Here is a 6,000-nt window from a genome sequence, read left to right as displayed (position 1 = left end):
GCTCTGAGAGACCCAGCATTATGATCTGTTAAAAAAGAAATAAAAGTCTGCACATCTGACAAGCTAGTTTGATCCAACCACTATGTGCAAATGGGTTGAAGAAAAAATAAAATATAAGTGGTGCAAAGTACAACCAAAAAGTTCTGATACTTGGCATTGGGCGATCGTGGCTCAAGAGTTGGGAGTTCGCCTTGTAATCGGAAGGTTGCCGGTTTGAGCCCCGGCTTGGACAGTCTTGGTCGTTGTGTCCTTGGGCAAGACACTTCACCCACTGGTGGTGGTCAGAGGGCCCGGTGCCGCCAGTGTTCGGCATCCTCTGTCAGTGAGCCCCAGGGTGGCTGTGGCTACAATGTAGTTTGCCATCACCCGTGTGTGAATGACTGGATGTGTAAAGCGCTTTGGGGTCCTTAGGGACTAGTAAAGCACTATACAAATACAGGCCATTTACCATAAATAATGGTACACCCCTGGACCTATTTCAGTACTGCCGTTATTTTCAGACCTTTGCCTGAAAATCCACATGACCATTTATCCTTGGTCTCCGCAAAGCACAGTCCTTCTCCTCTGCTGTATCAAAAAAAAGAGTCTTAATTTTTTCCAGAAAGTGGGTTAAGCTGCATAGAAGCATCTGTGGCAAGTTGGTGGTGAACAGCTATGAAAACTGCCATTGTGACCAAAAACATTTTTAATATACTGTGCGTTGGCACACAGAATATAGTAAAAGACAGAGCTAGCTACTGTGACTTCCTAGTAAAGTTAGAATGTTCAACATGTTGAACATACTTAGTGTCATGGTCCCCGTGCCTGCTCGGCTGGCCCTGTGTGGCTACATGTTATGTTTTGTCTTTTCTCTCTCTCCTCTCTCTCTGCTCGCTGCCTGGGCAGAGCTCATTGTGAGCTCCCGGCCTCCACCACCTGTAGGCAATCACCTGTGGCTCCTCACCTTGTTTGCTCCCGCTACTTAAGGCAGTGACTGAGAGCACCTCGCCGCTGGACTATTGAATAACGCTCGTCAGTGCTACTTTAGCCTCAGCCAGTTTTGAGCTCTGTCCGTGAAAGTTCCGTGCTAACCCTTGTTCTCTGTATGCAGATTTCTCGTGTTTGGTTTGGAGACTCTGGACGCTTTTCCCGACCCCGCTCTGCACCCCTGGGAACCCTGGCCCCCTTCTCCTTCACCTGTATATAGTGCACCTGGAGTGTGTAAATAAACCTGTTTTTCTGAGATTTCAGTCTGCGCCGAGTCCTCCCTGCTCCTCCGTGACACTTAGGGTTGCCAACTTTTTAACTATTGTACTCCCAAAGGACCCTACTTGGAGCAACTTTAAAGTGGGACACAAGTCAAGTGTGTCCCACTTTAAATAAAAGTTTCAAGTGGGACAAAGTTTCGTGCACGGTGGCATGGTGGTTAGCACTGTTGCCACACAGCAAGGTCCTGAGTTCAATTCCACCATCAGACCGGGGGTCTTTCAGTGTGGAGTTTGCATGTTCTCCCCGTGTTTGCGTGGGTTCCCTCTGGGTACTCCGGCTTCCTCCCACCATCCAAAGACATGCAGTTAGTGGGGATAGGTTGGTTAATCCAAATTGCCCATAGGTGTGAATGCAGGAGTGAATGTGAACATGAATGGTTGTCTGTCCCTGTGTGTTGGCCCTGCGACAGACTGGCAACCTGTCCAGAACGTACCCCGCCTCTCGCCCTATGACAGCTGGGATAGGCTCCAGCGCCCCCCGCAACCCGCGAGGGATAAGCGGAAGCGAATGGATGGATGGAAGTGGGACAAAGTACAATGCACATCCAGCTGGGCATTGTGTAAATATGCACTGTATGTTCACATTACAGTAAAAATGCAGTAAAATGTTGGTATTCAGTTTAATCAATACCTCATCTAAAACATTAAAGAAAAATACAGTCAAGGATAACAAAAATTACATCGGCACTTCCTTTGAAAAGTAGGCAAAGAAGAAATGTTTTTTCAAATAAAACAGTGTAAATACAGGCTTCAACTGCGCAGTTTATTATGCTACACAGACTAAGTCACTGATGGTTGTGACTGGACACAAGCACTCGTCTGATACAACTGCGATCAAATCTAATTTGGTATTTGTAAGAGTGCTATCTCCTGGTCAGAATGTGACATTGCATTTAACAATCAATATACGAAACATTTACGGGTAGAATAAGGGACAAACCAGTGCTCATTACACGCAATGTCCCAGCTGAAGCGGGTCATTTGGCAACCCTACATACATATTATGTTTGTAAGTTTACCCTTTTTCGCTGCTTCTGAGCAGTACTGGCAAAATGAAAGTTGCGCTTTTGCATAGTAGATCAGCCATAAAAAGTCCTTTCCCACTCTTTGTTGTGCTTAGAAACTTTTCCTTTCTTGTGAGACATACCTTGTGTGTCTTTGTTTCGCCCTGTTGGGTTAATTTTCTTCCCTTTTCTTTTAAAGGTTTAAAATTTTGCTACATTCTTGCAGTGTAGAAATACTGACTTCAAATTTCATTGGACCCTCTTAGCTGCCTGCGCATACCAGCTACCAGTGGACCGGCGGAAATCACAAAGGAAATGTGGGAATTGTAGCATTTAAAGCTAATTATATTGATATGATAACAATTTGTTATCAGGATAGACTACAACTACTCTGTAGCATTGTGACGCATCATGGCTTCGCAAAAAAACAAAGTGGCTTGCAAAGCTGTTACATGAGCGCTACATATGCAAAATAATTTGTCACACAGACAGTTTTTTTCTAAAAGTGCAAGGTTTTAAAAGGTTACATTTTTGGGAATGTTCAACTATTCTATTCAACAGGGTTGAATAGAATAGGCAAATCATGAATTTTACATTTCCAAAGCATAAAATGTACATGCTTCCAGAACTGCTTTGCTGCATGAAGAAGTTGCATTACCAGCGGGGGGAAATATATGAATATCTATCTGTTACTGGACTAATGTGTAAACCACAGTTGTCCATAACAAACACCATGTTTGAAAATAAGGGTGTCCATAAGTGGCACCAGGACACCCTTGGCCAAAGGTCGATGATTGATTTTGCAATCGTATCAGATCTCTATGGGAGACCATGCAGGAGGAACAATGGCCCTCAACCACAAAAGAGTGGACTGCCCACTCCAGGTCAGGGAAAAGTTATTGCCCCAAGTGGAGGAGTTTAAGTATTTTGGGGTCTTGTTCATGACTGAGGGGAGAGGGGAGCGGAAGATTAACAAACAGATTGGTGCTGTGGCTGCAGCGAGCATAAAAGTAAAAGTTTACAGGTCAATTTACGACCCTACCCTCACTTATGGTCCCGAAAGAACGAGATTGTGGAGACAAACGGTGGAAATTAGCTTTCTTCAAAGGGTGGCTGGCATCAGATAGGGTGAGGAATTTGGCCATCCAGGCGGGGGTAGAGCTGATACTCCTCCATATCGAAAGGAGCCAATTGAGGTAGTTCGGGCATCTGACAAGGATACCTCCTGGGTGAGGTGTTCCAGACATATCACATATGGAGGAGGCTCTGGGAGAGACCCAGGACACACTGGAGAGATTATATCCCTGGGCTGACCTGGGAACAGCTTGATGTTCTCCCAGACAAGCTGGAGGAGGTGGCCGGGGGCTTCTCTGCTTAGGGTGCTGCCCCCCAACCTGCCCCTTGATAAACGGAAGAAAATTGAAGGATGGATGGATGGATATTTCAGATTTGTTTTAAAGACAAAAAAATGCAAATGTACGTTTCCACACAGAATAAAGTTAGACCTCTGTTCTACATTGAAATCATGTTCACATTTGTCCATCTATGGTTCCATCTTTGACTTTGTACATAACCAGCGAGACGTTGGGAATTCAACTATATTTACTAGGCAGTGCTAAATAACTTATCTGAACAGGTCTTCCAAAAATCTAAAAATAGCGGTGCTGAACATGGTTCCCAGACTCACAGCAAAATGATCTTGAAGAAAACTTTACAGCAATGACAGAGGAAGAGGACCCAAACAGAAAGAGGCAGCTTAAAATCCAAAATTCAGTCTTTAATCTCTTTAATCCAGATGGTGGTCAATCACAGAAAGGCAGTTAGAGAAGCCAGGCTTTGTAGGCAAGGCGCAAGGAGAAATTAAAGAACAAGAAAACTGGAAATGAAAATATAACCATATAGCTAAAAAACATGAAAACTGTGTCAAACTGTTAAGGTAGGTGCGAAAAGCAGGAGGTGTATAAGGAAACTAATAGGAAAGAGACAGACAAATCATAAGTGATACTAAGAATGTGGCAAAATAGCAAACACAGAAATAAAAGTAGGGTAACAGTATAAAAAAGACCAAACTTAAAGAGGAAATATTGACAGACGTCAAATCACATATGATAAATGACTTTAAAGACTAAAGTACCAGAACGTTATGATCACACCTTCTACAGGCGATTTACCAAAGAACTCTAGAAACTATCATCGATTTAAAAACTCTACTAAATAGTTTGCAAAAGAGTAAAATGACTCTGATAAACTTTAATGATGTTCACCTCTGACGTCCAATGAGGCTTTCAAGGTGCAAGAGTTACAAGGGTTTTTTTTTTTACTGTTATCAGAAACAATCAGGTTTCATTAGGAAATATCAGCAAATCTAATTTATTTATTAAATTGTAAAAAAAACCAAACAAAAAAAACTACATTGGGCCATTAGAGGAGAAATCTTCACAAAAGATATATATTGTTTTTTGGAGAAGCTATTTATTTTTATCTGGGTTTCCAACCATGTCCTCCCTTGCAATAAATAGCAAAGCTACAACTTGGCCTTGTGGTGGAAAGGTGTTGCTAGTGGTTGTGTTGGTTGGTGCTTGAATGATGCATGCACATATTGCAGACAAGGGTAAACGGAGAGAGAGAGAGAGAGATTTTTCCACATAAGTGCCTTTAGAGGTGCAGAAGGGGATGTGAAGGCCCTTGGCATTGGCTGGCGGGTCTAACGGACTGGAAACAAGGCTTTATATTCAGCAATTTATAGTCTCAATGCAGGGAAAGGAGTAGAAGAGGGAGGAGAGGAAGGAGTAGTGGTAGAGACCTTAGGAGGTGAAATGAAGGACATCATCCAAGACAAACCCTCATCAACAGATGTCAATGAGAGATGCTGGGCTAACAAAAATAAATAGGCTTGATTCGATCTCAATTTGACATGGCATTTTCAGAAAGCTTTTTACTCTGTTTTGCATTCATTCATTTTTCTCTGACATCCATCCACTGTGTATATTACTGAGCAGGCCAACTTGTCTGTTTCAGTGACAGCTAACAAGAGAGATCCAAAATATAAGGGCCTATAAATGACAATTCCCTTCAGAATTTTTTGGACAGTTATGTAGTAAAATCAAAACACACATTTCTAGACATTTTGATCTAATTTAAGAAAGTGAAAGCAGAACGACGCGGTATCCCCAGTATGTCTTTTTTTGGCATTGCATTACAAAATATGCAGTCCGAGTAAAGCAAAATGCATAGGCTTATTTGTTTTCCCTCCCAGTTCTCTCTGTCTTTCCCTGCTGTCTCCAGGTTTACTGTTGGCTGAGTCTCCCTATCTCTTATGGATGATTATGTTGGCAGGTAGTTATGAGACCAGGTGATTAATCCCCCAAGGGAGGGAAACAACATTAACCTGCCTCTCTGCATTTGCCACCACATCACCTTAGAAAAAAACACATACCAGTCCAATATATTTTCCAGTAAGGGTTGGGTTTTCCATGAAATCCTTGAAATAATTAAAACATTCAAACTAATGCTCTTGAATTGGGTACCTGTGACAATTAGACTACCAAGACTGAGTGAGTGACTCCCACATAGTCCCCAAACTTTTGTAAGCTGTTAAATTGATTTAATTTTCGAGATAAACATTTTTCATCCTTTAAGCTCAATCACTGCATGACTTGTATAAGAAAATTCCTAAATATGAGAACTGGATTTTATCATCTTTCAGCATAGCAGATTTTTTTTTCATGCAATGTTTAAGCTAAAAGCCA

The sequence above is a fragment of the Rhamphochromis longiceps genome, linkage group LG16 (genome assembly GCF_057381845.1).
Source record: "Rhamphochromis longiceps isolate RC_006_pf linkage group LG16, R_longiceps_female_GT1.1, whole genome shotgun sequence".
NCBI lineage: Eukaryota > Metazoa > Chordata > Actinopteri > Cichliformes > Cichlidae > Rhamphochromis > Rhamphochromis longiceps.
The sequence above is the reverse complement of the archived record's forward strand: the minus strand, read 5'-3'. Positions refer to the sequence as shown.